This window comes from Pezoporus occidentalis, unplaced genomic scaffold, assembly GCF_034315485.1.
Source record: "Pezoporus occidentalis ecotype Australia unplaced genomic scaffold, CSIRO_AGI_Poc_V1 ctg11, whole genome shotgun sequence".
In the NCBI taxonomy this organism is placed as follows: domain Eukaryota; kingdom Metazoa; phylum Chordata; class Aves; order Psittaciformes; family Psittacidae; genus Pezoporus; species Pezoporus occidentalis.
Genome location: NW_026912886.1, coordinates 12,004,883 through 12,019,908, shown reverse-complemented (window position 1 = coordinate 12,019,908; position 15,026 = coordinate 12,004,883). Strand labels below are relative to the sequence as shown.

Below are 15,026 nucleotides of genomic sequence, written 5' to 3'. Positions count from 1 at the left end.
AGCAGCATTACATACGATTTTCTGCAAAGCTGAAGCTTTATGAATGAAGAACAGAAACAGAACAATCACAGAAGACAGTTACTATCTGCTCAAAGACTCACTGATCCTGACAGAAGCATAAAAGGACAATACAAGAAGCTTGTAAGCCAAGTTCTTTCTGCTATTGTACCTTCCACATCATTTGTTATCCAAATTGTGTGCAGTACTGCTCTGTAGAGACAGATGCTTGTGTAACCAAACCCTTCTGAACAAGCAAATCTGTGATTTAATAGTTCTAAACAAAATATGGAGTCAAATCACAGAAGACCAAGGAACTACAACTGGATATGAAAGATGTTCTCCAGCGAGACAGGCTGAGTACTATTCCAAGTATAGCTTCATTTCCTAGGAGCCTAATAAGAACCATCCTAGGGTCCTTCTAACTGAGCCTTCTAGAAACACACATGCACACACACACGCACTTTAAGGAACTTCAGGATGTATTCAGCCAAAACCTTCAGCAAGTTAAACATTATAACCATGTGTGTTTGTTGGGGTCTTTTTAAAGCTAAAAAGTAAATGTTATTAGGAGTAACAACTTACCAGTGCTTCAACCAAGAGGAGTTATTTTGCTTAGAGTAAATCAATTCCTCAACGCATCTGTAGGGAAAATGGTATGTTAAACACTAGAATTAAAAGAAAATTAAAAATAAAAAATAATAATAATAATTAAAAGAAAAAAAACCCACACCTTAAGAGTCTAGCAGACTGAGCACTAGCAGCATCACAGAAGTCCTAGCCTCAAAAAGAAAAACCAAACAAAAAACAAAACACCAAAACATTCCCAGCATACAGTACAAGAGACATTTTTATTTAAAAAATGAAATCTCACTAGCAACCTGTTATTAAAGAACTTATGCAAAAGACCCAAGCAATTCAGACCCAGTCCTGGATACAGGATACCTAGACCCTTGAGAAACAAAGCAACAACAACAAAATTGCTTGATTTTTTTGAAAATGGTCAATGAGACTTCAAGTGAAGTATTCCTAAACCAAGTGATCTGCCCTTCACATGACAAGAATTAAAATACTCATTGAACTGAGAGGTGGTACCAGCAGGACGCAGTGGAATCGTTTTAACGCACTAACATGGAACAAGTCATCTAGTCTTATCTCAAAATTGCCTATGGGCAAGGCTCAAATCTGAAAACTCTACTTTGAAAATGCTTATTGGCAATCCACATCAATAAGCATTTAATCAAAATCATGTTTAGAAGAGATAGGAAGATTAAAGTAAGACCTAAAACTCTAAATAAACTCATGAACACGCTCTTTTTACTTTGAACTTCAACTCAAGAAGCCATGTGCAATCACAAGCTACGCAAGTTATTCACAAGCGAACAGCTTCCCTTGTGATCTCCCAGAATTTATTTATATGGGAATACCCTCAGATTTGTAAAAATTAATGAACCTGTTCAAGTGATAGCATTCTCTGCATTAATTTTCTACAGTATTCCGAGTTCTCCTCTTCAAATTGGTAGCTACTCAGATGGGTGGAAAGAAATCTGTGATGACAGAACTGTAATGTCTTTGTTAATGTAATCTACTTGAAATTATTAATATGGAAAAAATCCCTTTAGAAAGGGGAAATTACAGAAAATTGTAGCAGTGAACTGGCACAAATGTGTAGAGTATCCAAACCAACATGAAATTTTGAGGTTTAAACCATGCACTTCCATGTGACCAAACAGCTGCTATTAAATGGAAGCACAAAACTGAAGTACTTCTAAAATGGTGGACAGGCACTTTGTAGAAGCAGCAGAACATGGCTGCTGGACTTTCATCATCCAAGAGGCATTTATCAGTCATGCAAAGCCTAACAAATGAACTAGATGAGATTTACTTATGCCTGTAAGTCTCCTTCTGTCCCATACACACCATTTCTCTCCTAGCAGCCACTTCAAAAACTACAATTTGAAGACTAGGTAATGATAGAAAGATTTTCAACTTACAGCTCTCAGCTCTTTTTAATCATTTACAGCATAGCTAAACATACATCATCTGCATTCAAGTTCCTTTCTGTTCTCTTTAATTCTAGAGTTTGCATCCAGTTATGGTAATTTCATGAAGTCTTTAATGAAGATCTCTAATATGGCTTTATATCACCACAGAGAAACAGCTTCTTTTACTGAAAAAGTTACCAAGACTCAACCAGAGCCAATTCTTCTGACCTCAGCAAAATTCTGAAGAAGGAATCTAGTATTTGTCAGGCTGGTATGTATCACTCAGTAGAGCTTTGTAGAAAGCACCAAGATGTTACTGAAATATTACATTTATATGATCACGAGTGATCGTTTTTGCACCACTATGAAGTTTATCACTGTATTTCGAGGTTTTGAATTTTAATATCCAAAACATACTCACTCCCAAACTACAGAATACATTGCAAAAGCTAAAGATCTGTGCCAAGAGCCATGAGCTAGAGCTAGTAAATACAAGTTTCAGCTGAATAAAATTAGCCTGTCAGATTAACACTTGTATTTCCTATTCAACATTCAATTTATTTAATGAATGTCACACAAAATCTTTTCATCAGACTACTCACAGTAATTGTTATATCCCACACGATTAAAAAATAAATCTATCCCCTATTTAAACAGATTTGCTTTTTTCCCCAGGAGCTTTGTAGCTGTGGCTTATCTTTATTTTACAGAATGAGATGTGTTAAGTCCAGTACAGCCTATGTCACGTAACACAAGCCTTGCATCATAGGTCCATGACTCCTTCACCAAAAGATTGGCAACTTCTCATTTCAAGTACCAGGAACGCATACCTCCTTTACAGCATAAGGTGAGGTCAGCTCTAAAGCCATGTACTTGACATCAGATTCCTTCTTGGGAGTAAGTTAATAAAGTATTTTGGCAAAGATGACATATCACTACACCAATATTTTTCCAGATAAGCCGTCAAGTGCTACAAATTAGTTCTATGAGACTACTTAATATGGTTTGCATCACCACAGAGAAACAGCTTCCCCTATGAGAAGCAGCACATTCTTCTACCAGAGCACATTCTTCTGCCTTTTCAATCCTCTTCAGTATGGGGTAGGGTGGTCATGAACTTAAAACTTCCCCCAAACTCCCAGTAGCGTGCATCTGGCTGCTGCGGTCTACCTAAGCTAAAAATCAAGCTGCCATTCACTAGACGAAAAGACACCGTTTTTACAGGAAAAGGCAGCTCCAAAGAGCTCACAAAAGTAACAAGGGACATTTAAAACTGTTTTTATTGTATCTATTTAGCCCAACATCATCATGATGATATAGGAAATATGTCAGACCATTATGATCAAAGTGCTCAATGTCACTCAGGTCAGTCAAGATGACTCTGCTCTTAAGCACTGTATTTTCTTATCATTATTTCTTTAAGAGCAGGTCAACTAGAAGTTACAGCTTTAAACATTTAAAGAGTTAACATTAGGAATATAAGTCTTAAATTTGACAAATTCAATCCCATTATTACTACCAGACTTTTACGTGAATCAGGCTGGTCTTGCCTTTATTGTAACAAGATTGTGCAATACCTGGTGATTTTGACCCTCTAAATTGAAAATTCACTTGGGATTTCAAGTACATTCTGCTGTTCTTCTCAAGGTACCAAACAATTTCTAACACAAATGTCTAATTCTCAAAATTTCCTATCATACAACTATACAATGAAGTTCTCGAACATACGTAACAGCCTTGTTTGATAGCTGTGGCTTGTTGCAGGACATCCGTGATGTATGATACATGTCTATTATCTAGAAATGATACCTGAATTTTGCCTTGCATATCAGCAGTGACTTACTGCAGATGAAGGTTTATTACAACCTAGAGACATATTGAAGAAGCTTATGCAATATTGGTATACGACTCCTTTTATATGACCAGGCTGAAGCCTTCATCCAAGCCAAAAAGAACAGCTGCACTCAAGCAGGGCTTCACAAGGTGTGTATTAAGTTATTATGATAAATTATGTATTTTTTTAAAGCAAATTATCAAGAGTATTTCTGAGAATCCCGGTACACGTCTTCATGAAGATGCCTTATGCTTTGAGGTCTTGCATACGTACTGAAGTATATTAGCATGGCAAACTGTGAAAAGGAACCAGTTAAGGCAGGCAAACAAGATGCCCTACTTTTAATTACAGTAATGTAAGCCTGACTCAAAAGTAACATGTTGCTCTGTCTCCAAATGTAGAACCTTAAAGTGTACCAAAAAAAATACAAATCAAACCTTAGAAAGCAGATTCATTTATCCTGCAAGAGGGACAGCAGGTACTTCGTAACGACTGGGTGCAGGTTTAGGCTTTTAGAGTTAAAATTTACCCTGAACAGAGAATTTCTGAGTTTACTGTATAAAAATATTTTATTGGAAAGGAAAAGCTTCAGAGTGTCATTTGCTAACGAACCAGTACTTCGAACTGAAGCAAAAGCACTTCTAAAGCCTGACTGGACTCAATGTCCTTAGTGGAGATGGCAATCCTCATGAGCAGAGCTCTATTTTACATGTTGACATGGTCATTTCAGATTCGTAAAAATAAGTCTTACTTATGACTGACCATAAAAATCTTAGATGATGTGTAAGGAGACATTACCATTACTGTATTTAGTACATACAAACATTTTTCAAATGCATTAAAACTTGAAAGAAAATTCAACACGGTAAAACACTGTAGCTTCAATGTTCAATGTTTATTTTGGTAAAAACATTATTTCCAGGATAATTATTTTAAAAAAAAAAAAAAAAGGATTAAAAAAAAAGAAAACAAACCAAAAATCACACACTGGAAAACAAACCAATACAACACAGTGTAACATACCTGGTAAGCACAGTACAGAATTTTGCTCAAGGACTTTTACCCAGCCATCTGAATCTTTGGAAGCAAGAACAATATCCAGCCAATAGCCTTTAAAGAGAAAACAAAACCAGGTTTGTCTGAAAACAAAGGTAAGTACAGATTTTACCTACCATTCTAAAGCTCTCAACTTTTTCCAATCAATAAGTTTAATAAGAATTTTACCTACGTTACAAAAACGTAATAACCTACCCTTGCTAAGCATTAGCAAAAACAAGTAACAAGCTCCCTAAACATCCTTCTGCACAAATACCTGAAGTTTGGGGTTATTACTGTCAGATACATATCCTAGAATATCCCTAAGTGTTAATGCTACGAAATCATTAAGTACAAAACCCAAACAACTGTTAAAGTTCAATGCAGGCTTTCACTGGGGCAACGGGACACATGGCACTTCTGGGTTTATACGAAAATACTGCCACTTCACACCAAATTCAGTGCATATCTGTGTATATTCCTTTCCAACCCTAACTATTCTATGATTCTGTATGTATATCAAAAAAACAGCCTTAAACTAAAATATAAGCTTAAGTAGCAACAAACCCACCACATTTTTTAGGACAGTCTGGTGGAAAAAAAAAAGCCTTTTAAGAAGTCCAGATAATTTATAAAATGTGTTCCTAACAATTTAAAAATAAGATTTTTTCTTCCTGTCTCCACAGAAGCAAAAACGCAAATCCCAAGATTAAAAAAATAACAAGGAAATTAAGGTACTACCACAAGTTATAATCACTCTTACCTAAGAAAAGAAGGTACAAACGATTCTTCTGGAAGCCAGTCAGGAAATAAGGAATTCATGGAATTCTACCTAAAAAAAAGAAAATATGGAAATAGTCAGCATTTTGCTTTAAAAAGCAGAACAAGTCAGATGCTAAAAATTTACGGATCTTTACGTAATTATTAAGTTAGGAAAAACTTATGATAACAGTAACTGTATCTTTAGAACTCCAAAAATAAAAGTACGGGTGCCTGTCATACTTGGCTGTAGAAAAACACTGAAGAGTGGCTAACATACAACATCCATGATCTGTGTTTTTGCAATCTGCTCGTCTGTCTCCCATTAATTTTGAAGGACTTAAGAGCAAATGTCTGGACAATTTGAGCTTTTTTTTAAGAACAATTTACCACACAGTATCTCTCACTCCTTGTACCTTTTATTAATATTCAAGTCTTTAGAAGTAGGCTATGCAAAATTAAATAAAACCTATAGTGATAGCAAAGTAATTTTAAAATGGCTTCTGTCATCAGCTTCTGTGAATTTTAAGACAGAAGTTACTTATCTCCCCCTCAAAAAAGACATCTCTCTTTTGTCCTTCAGAATCCAATTCTGAAGCCTTCAGCTGCTTTCACCTTTCATCAAATCCCAAACTATACTCTTTAAAAGAGGGAACACCAGCTTTGCACTACCTCTAGCCAACTTTTTTTGCCTTTTGTGAAAAGGCTTAACGTTTTATTTTGCAGCACTATTTCATACTCTAGAAGTCTGAATCATTCTGTTAATAAGTGGGTAATTTAAAAAACATTTTAGCCTCATTTAAATTCCTACACCTTTAAAAAAGCAGAACCATTAAAAAATACAGTAAGAAAAGCACTTCATTTTCAGAGACACTTAGCTGTAATTTCATTTTCACTGGCTGAAGTAAGTCAAAGCTGTTTAAAACATTACCCCTGATATATGTATGTTTTCTTAAATACAGCAGACACCCACCTAAAGCTAGAACTTTCTTTTCAGCAAAGTGTGCATGTCAGAACCTGTTCTACACTGCAGAACTGTTGCTGGGATTATAAAACCACCATAATCCAAATCCAAAATAAAGATAGCGAACACTGTGCATAAAGGTGATAGAAGTCCAACTACTGCTGCAACTTGCCTTTGTATTTCCAAACCAACAAAAAAAAAGACAACTTTCATAGCTGCAATGACGGATTCGTATTTGCAGAGCAAGTCCTGAAAAATGTAGATTTACCTCCAACTGAAGCATTTAAAACCTGCACGGAGTTTTATACTCCCGCACAAATGCACACACCAGATAAATCCAACAAATACGTCTATACACAACCTCCAATTCAAACTAAAGTTCTTATTTACCTCTTACTCTAACTAGGGCCACTTTCTGAACATTCAAAATTAGAATTTTACCCTTAAATCGGCAACTGCCGAATGCGAGCCAACGCAAAACGAACACCGGGCATTCCATTTAAACTTGCGTTTTTACGAAGTCTTGCGATAGGTGTTGTACAACTTCTAAATTATTAAACATCGAAACGACGATAAAAATGCTACAGAAACGGAAAACACCGCAAGACCCCTCAAAAATACCTAAACTGAACACTAAAAACTGACACCAAATAAACGCCTTTTAAAAGCTTTTAATGTCACACACAAACCCTTTCGCTTCTCACGTAATTCGTATTTAAAAAACTACCTTTTCTTCTCGTAGCGTTGTCTAAATCACAACTGTAGTATTTTGCCAACTTTAAACTGCAGACTCGGCATCGCCGAGCTTTGTTTTTTAAAAGCTTTTAAGTTTTTGCATCGCCGTCTCATTTGCAAAATCATCCTGCACGTAATTCTTCAGAGTTTTCTTTAAAGTTCGGCACCTAAGCTACTGTTTTTCAAGCGAAGTAAATTTCTATCTGTTGTTTCAAGTGAAATATTAAGCTGTCTCAATCCGCAGCCTGCTTTTTTTTCTTCTTACTGGTTTACAAAGAGTTAAAAGCCAACACCCCACAGAAAAACACCAAGTTTTATTTTTAAGAAAAAAAGGACATGGCGTCTTTGTTCTCACAAACTACGAAAACATATTCCCATCTGAGCAGCAATGGGCAACAAATGCTCTTTAAACAGGCTTGGGGCTAAACATTTAACTGATGATGTAGTACAGTCTTCACCTCTCCCCCCCCCCCCCTTTACTGCTGCAATGGAGTTACAAGCTGGTTTGCAGATGCCCCCCTTCCACACTGCACTGGAGAGGAACAGGTCTGCAGCCCCCCCATTCCCCACTACTGCACTGGGGAGCCCGCCTGTAGCTGCCCCCGTCTCCGTGCTGCAATGGGGGGGGACGGGGAGTGCGGAGCCCCCTCGGTGCTGCATGAACAAGGGGGAGGGGGAGCACTCTGCAGCCCGGGAGCCGAGTGTCAGCGGGGCGGCCGCCGAGCCGGGTTCCCTCTGCGGCACCCCTTTTCTCCCGCCGCTCCCTCCATAAACTGCACGGCTCCCCCCGCACCCGAAAGGGGTCACGAAGACCAAGAGGGGTCCCCAAGGTTCCCCTCATGTGCAGCGGGGGGGGGGGGGGGCAGGGAGAGGCAGGCGCCCCCTCCCCCTCCCGGCTCCAAGGACATTTTGTTTTTCCTCCCAAGGACAAAGGACAATGAGAAGCGAGAAGACTCCGGCACTTACCGGCAAAGAGCAGCCCGTCGGCAGGCAACGCGGGCCCGGAGAACGGGGCGCTGCTCCCCTCCTCGCCCGGCCAGCGGCGAAGGACGGCCCCGCGCCCGCGCGGCGAGGGAGAGGCGCGGGCAGAGCTCCGGAGCCCGGCGCCATTGCCCTCCGCCCGTCGGCAGCCTCACAAGGCAGCCCTGCTCGCCGCCCTCCTTCACCCCAGAGCCCCCAAAGTGCCGGGCCGGACTTAGACCCCAAGACCGGCACCTGGGACGCTCGGCGGGTCTCCCCGCTCCGAGCGGCGGGGAAGGCACCGGGGAGCGCGGCTGCAGCTGCGGCTGCTTCCCCGGCCATCTTGTGCCGTGTGTGTGAGCGAGTCTCTCCCGTCTCCTCTCAACTCCTTCCTCCCCTCCCCCCAGCACAACATGGCCGCCCGCTCACTACTCACTGCGGCGAGGAAGGGGCGGGCCCGCGCGCCCCTGCCCCCTACCCATGGCGCGCACCCCCCCCCCCGTTCTGCTTCTCCTCCTCCCTCACCGCACAGCCCCGCCCCCAGCTGCGCGCGAGCCGCGCGCCTCTCTCCATTGGCAGCGCCGCGCCTTCCCCGCCAGGCCCGAGCGCGCGCACCGCTCCCATTGGCCGAGCCGCGCCCTCCTTCCACCTTCCCCCCCTCCCTTCCCCCTGCGCGCACCGCGGCCCCGGCCTCCCATTGGCTGAGCTCTCCGCCTCAGCGCCCGCCGCCCAGTGCTGCCGAGCGGCGCCGGCCGTTCCCCATTGGCTCCTGCCCGCCCGCCGCGGACCCGCGCCCCGGCCGCACAAACCTCCCCTGAGGGGAAGGAGGGAGCGGGCGGGTCGCTGAGGGGACACCCTCGATCCCCAGCCCCACCTGGCCGGGCCGGCCCTGGCTCCACCCCGCCTCAGCTCAGCCGTGACCCGCGCGGGCTGAGCAGCGCCTGCTCGCGTAGCCCACGCTTCAGAGATCTCCTCATACTTCAGCCCTCGGACTGCCGGGGGCAACCCTCGCCAGCCTGCACCGATATAGGGCCCCTTACGTTGGGTTAAGAACCCCCCACTTAACGGCACGGTTTGCTGTCCACCTCACCACACAAGTGCCGCAAAAGCCCAGCACAAACTGACCTGGGCTCCCTCTGCGTTATCCCCCGAAGCCCCTCCGGAGCAAAGCGGCAGCAGTACTTAAGCACCCTCCTGCCTGCAGCATCAATCCCAGTCCTCATTAGCACCTCTGAAAAACACCACAGGCACCTAAATAAAACCAGGCATAACGCCTTTTTTTAAAACCAACTCTTAGAAACTGCCTGGTGTGCCAACCTCACCAGGACTCTGCTTCCTATTTTGACTACTGCCATGGAAACCACTTTAGATAGCGACACCGCAGAGGGGCATCCCCCACAATCTTGGTCACTGTCATAAACGTGTCCCCAGACAGCCAGTTACGATGTTCCTCTGCAAGAAGTACACCCAGCGAGCATGACAGAAGAGCATAATTAATATTTAACATATTTCAGCAGTCACTTTGAATGATATGCATGCCTTTCTCCTTTTATTTGCACAGCTTCTGCCATTAAAAGCTGAGAGAAAGGTGGCCCGTTCTTCCTTTTTTATACTAATAATGTAGGTAGTTATGACGGTACTTAAACCAAAAATGCTTAAAATTATATGGAAGGTCTCAGGAGCTACCCTGTCACTTGAAATCATGCACTTGGACTTCAGCAACAATCTCCTGAGATGGGTGCTGCAAAACCCAGCAGCAGACGGTCATCTGAAAAGAACTGATCATTGATGTCCCTGAGAAGAAACAATTTTGAGCTATGTATTTCCTTTCAAAACACATAGAAGAGCAAAGCTTTTCTCTGTAGGGATGGTGGTGGTCTGCATAAAGGTACCACAGCGCTAGAGCCCCCAGCCAAAGAATCAACAGCAGATACGGCTTCTCACTGGAAAAGGGCTAAAGGCAATTCCCCCACACACACACACGAGAATTATTGAAGTTGTGGTCTATGGAGATCATGGATAGCATGAAGCCTGTTTGGCAACTTGATTCCTATTCAGAATTACTCTGCTGTCAGTGTAACTACTCACATATAACTCTACGTAAAGGTGTTTGCATGGACAGAACTGAGATGCTATCCCCCTTGGAAAACCACCACAGTGAGGAAAGGGGAAAGGCAACCAAGGATATGGAACTAGATAAAAGTAGGGCACAGCAAAAGCACTTCTACTTACGTTGGCATTTTCAGCCAACACTGCAAGGGATGACTTCACAGCAAGGACGAAGATTAGAGGGTCAGTGTACAACTGCCAGCCTTTCCATCGTTTCTTCCCAGAATACAAATACCTTTCTAGAACAAAAAAAATAAATACATAAAGTGTCATCAGTTGTAATAGCTACTTGAAGGGCAGAAAAGAGACCAGGCATTCAAGGCATTGTTGCACTCTTACAGAGTACTGTGATGTCAGCCAGAAGAGTTTAACAAGAGATTCAGAGCAGCCCTGTGGAGAAGGGCTTGGGGGTGCTGGTCGATGAGAAAATGAACATGAGCCGGCAGTGTGCGCTTGCAGCCCAGAAAGCCAACCATATCCTGGGCTGCATCAAGAGGAGCGTGACCAGCAGGTCGAAGGAGGTGATCCTGCCCCTCTACTCTGCTCTTGTGAGACCTCACCTAGAGCATTGTGTGCAGTTCTGGTGTCCTCAACATAAAAAGGACATGGAACTGTTGGAACGAGTCCAGAGAAGGGCCACGAGGATGATCAGGGGACTGGAGCACCTCCTGTATGAAGACAGGCTGAGAAAGTTGGGGCTGTTCAGCCTGGAGAAGAGAAGACTGCGTGGAGACCTCATAGCAGCCTTCCAGTATCTGAAGGGGGGCTATAGGGATGCTGGGGAGGGACTCTTCATTAGGGGCTGTAGTGATAGGACAAGGGCTAACGGGTTAAAACTGAAACAGGGGAAGTTTAGATTGGATATAAGGAAGAAGTTCTTTCCTGTGAGGGTGGTGAGGCACTGGAATGGGTTGCCCAAGGAAGCTGTGAATGCTCCATCTCTGGCGGTGTTCAAGGCCAGGTTGGACAGAGCCTTGGGTGAGATGGTTTAGTGGGAGGTGTCCCTGCCCATGGCAGGGGGACTGGAACTGGATGATCTTAAGGTCCCTTCCAACCCTATCTATCCTGTGATTCTATGATTCCAAGATTGTAACTGAACAAGACATAACTTCTATGCTCAAACCACTCTCCGATTTTCTCTAACTATACTAGCTTGCCTGACTAGTACAATAGACTATTCCTCTTAAAAAAATATTCAGGTACATTTACAGAAATGCTTCTGAAAGTCACTTGCTGTACTGGTGCTACATGTAACAAAAAAACCTCCTGGAAGTTTAATATCCAGATGAAATACATTCACTGCTGCTCTTTTGCTTCCTGGCCACCAAGGCCTACAGCAGCTACAGAAAACCTTACACAAGTACCCAGTACCTCTTCTGTTTCTTGGCCTCATGCGAGTTGTATGTGTGTGAACATACACACATACGGTCACTCTCTCAGAGCCATGGCACTCAGATAGCTCTGCTGTTCATGTACCAGTAACAGTCAGTTTGCACTCTTCTCTCCTAACGAACAGTGCTAGCCTCCTTTTTCACATTTTTATCTGCCGTGGTCAGCTCTGTATAAACACAACATTCTCATTCTTACTGCCTCTGTGGTTACCCCATATTTTTCCCCTTCTAAATTCAGCATTTCTACCCAACTGCAAATTCCTCCACTCAGTTTATTTCTTCTGCTTTAGAAGACATGCTTTCTTGCTCTGTGTATCATTACACCAAATACTTCAACCATATTTTATGATCCACGTGTCTGATAATAATAAGACAACTTAATGTTTCCATTACTAATTTGGGAACTATTTTCTGAGACTGCATCTGTGGCTAGAATTCCACACAACCTCGCCTTCTGGTACTCACTCTAACTATTTTCTTATATAACCTTTTTTCCTTTCCCTCAGCTCCCATGAAGATTGTTATCACCCCTTAGGACAACATGCAAAAGCAAATGGTAATATCACAGGTCAGTGGCCTTTCCCTGCCTGCCCCAACATGCCCTTTGTACCAGAGGATACCAAAAGATTGGTGAAGAATCTTCTTTTCAATACATGAGGTGCAAATGTAGCATACAGTGGTTTGGAGACACAAATAAAACAGAAAGGCCAGAGATCTGACACCAATATTTGACATAATGGTTAAATATTGCCTTTTGAAGTGGAAAACGGGAATCTAAACAAGATTAAGAGATGTGCGCGATGTCACCAAAGTTTTGTTCAACCAAAACTCTTATCACTTTGAAGGAGAAATCAGCAACAATTTTCTAGGCCCCCAGCCAAACATAATAGTTTGGATTATTTCGATAGAGAATATGCAAACAGGATATCAAATGCCCTTTGAACGCAGCAAGCTGGTTTGTGGTAGGCATTTAACTTCCTGCAAACTGGGTGTTCACAGAATTTGTCACTTTGTCCCAAATGAAATATAGCTCTGTTTTCTAACTTTATATGTAACCTGTAATATGTTGCTAAACCAAACAATCTGCTTTCCAACCCCCCCTTCTGTTTCCTTCCTCTGTAACTCCCTATTTAAATCACAGTAATTGTACAGTCAGATTCAAATTACCTTCTATCACACTTCTGAAAACCTGGGATTTTGGGGCAGTATTCTAGGAGTCAGCTCGTGCTATTCATTCTCCTCTGGGTTTGGAACTGGAATTCAAATCCAGACTTTTGTTCCAGCCTGTGCTGAATAACTGCAAATACATCTATCTACACACAGAGACAGAACTTCTACATATGCCCTTTTTTATTGCTGGGATTTAACACTGAAAACTAAGATGATGTTAATATGGTGGTTTTGCTAGCACTAATATGGTGCTCATGTTTAGAGTGATGAACCTTGTGAGCAGCAAGCCCTAATTATTTATGACCAAAATAATTAGAAACAAATTTTTATCAGTGTCATAAGCATATGGTAAGGAAAAAACATCTTTCAGTCTGCTAAACCAAACTCCAGTGCTTTTCTGACTTATTCAAAATGAAGCAACTTTAACCAAGATTCAGCTCTTTTTATTTCTGTTCTCAAAGAAAAATAAGTTATAATAAAACAGTAGAGAGATGTAATGGAAGTGAGAAATGGAACCACTGTCTCTTGTGGGGTGTAACAGTCTTTCCTCAACGAATTTTTAACCTGCTGGTCACAATGCATCAAAGAATCAGTTCTGTTTCTGTACACATGATCTTGTGGCCTGATCTCACATTTTAGATCTCCTGAACAACTTGCCCATCTCACTACTTCAGTTTTGCATGAGTTCCTGTTTATAAAGGGGAAATAAAAGACCACTAACTATTGAGATAGACTAGTGAGAGGATTATTGTTCTTATTAACTTGACTATAGACATATATTTTTCCTGAGAAATCAAGTCCACTTTTCTTAGAGAGGTTTAAAACTTGACATTCTTTGTTATTATTACAGAACATCTTCAAATGATTCCTTGCTGCCATCTTAACTGTAAGAAATAGTAACCATCTCAGTCACACTGTATTTGGTCAATATCTAACATACAGTGATTGCCTTAAATGGCAGTCTTGGAAGTACAGGAAAAGTGGGAAAGATACAGTAGCCCTTATTTATATACTTAAATAAATTTAAGTAAATTTATACTCTTAAATAAAACCTCTAGACTGCTTCAAACTTAGAGAATGGCAAAGCTTGGTAAACTTTTACCAGAAAACTGGGACACTGTAAAAAAAAAACAGAACCAAAAACAACTTGACCATTTTGCCTGTACCTGCTTAGACACTGGGATTTATACAAGTGCTCACAAGGTATCACACATCTCCTCACATGGAAAAGAATGATGCAACTTCACTTATTACTGAAATCACCTTTGAAAGCAACTAAGAAACTAATGTGCACCTTCCCAGGAACTTTTAATACTTGCAGCCACAGCATGCAAAAGCAGGTTCTGTGACCTGACTTACATGCTTTAACTTCTCTGTACTGATGAAGTTTGTTGCTTGGAAACTTGCAGGACTGGAAACATAAAGGATTAGACATATAGGCTGGGGTTTAAATATGTTTAAAAGGTAGAAGCTGCAAACAATCTGCTTTATCTTACCATTCTGTCTGTAAATACGGTCATAGCAGTGTCCTGCTGAGCTAGGAGATGGTCATAGTTCTATAAAGAGTCTGTAAAAGAAAAAGCATTGGCAATATAAAGAGCCATAGCCAATTTTATATTTCAACACAAAGATACTGTTCTCCCGTTCCCTAATATATCACAGAATTACCACGTAAAGAGTCAGAAATAAACATTATAACTTTTAAGCAAAATCTTCAGAATATTTGGATTTTAGAGCTGTGGAAAAAAAAACAACTAAAACCCACACTACATTTTAGACTACAAAATTCATAACAATTTCATTGTGGGTTTTAGTATTAACATGGATATTTTGGAATTCTGGCATGATTATTTCCTTGTGCAGATTCAAAGTTCACTTTCCAAAGGCATTCCTCTGTCCATCCTTGAAATTTATTCACTACAGACATGAGCCAGTAAAGCTTGATTGCTCAATTAATACAGTCAGAAAAAAGGGAAACAGATTTAGCACAAATGTGTTTACACCTCAAAATCATAGAATCATAGAATAGTTAGGGTTGGAAAGGACCTTAAGATCATCTAGTTACAACCCCCCTGCCATGGGCAGGG

At 41.6% G+C, this 15,026-nt stretch overlaps 1 protein-coding gene across 14 annotated transcripts in view; it reads right to left on the bottom strand.

The window, feature by feature from the left end:
* Positions 1-15,026, bottom strand: part of CHD2 (chromodomain helicase DNA binding protein 2) — a 92,937-nt gene that overhangs the window by 59,736 nt on the left and 18,175 nt on the right. For 4 of the 14 annotated variants that reach the window (XM_062631241.1, XM_062631249.1, XM_062631268.1 and 1 more), the window contains exons 1-4: positions 14,436-14,523; positions 5,615-5,683; positions 4,840-4,926; positions 583-639 (exon numbers count right to left, since the gene is read on the bottom strand). The gene's annotated coding sequence lies outside the window, so the exon portion shown is untranslated. Of the gene's footprint in view, positions 1-582; positions 1,897-4,835; positions 4,927-5,614; positions 5,684-7,301; positions 7,532-14,435; positions 14,525-15,026 lie in introns of those variants that run through there. The other 10 variants (XM_062631146.1, XM_062631179.1, XM_062631205.1 and 7 more) reach the window with 5 other exon arrangements.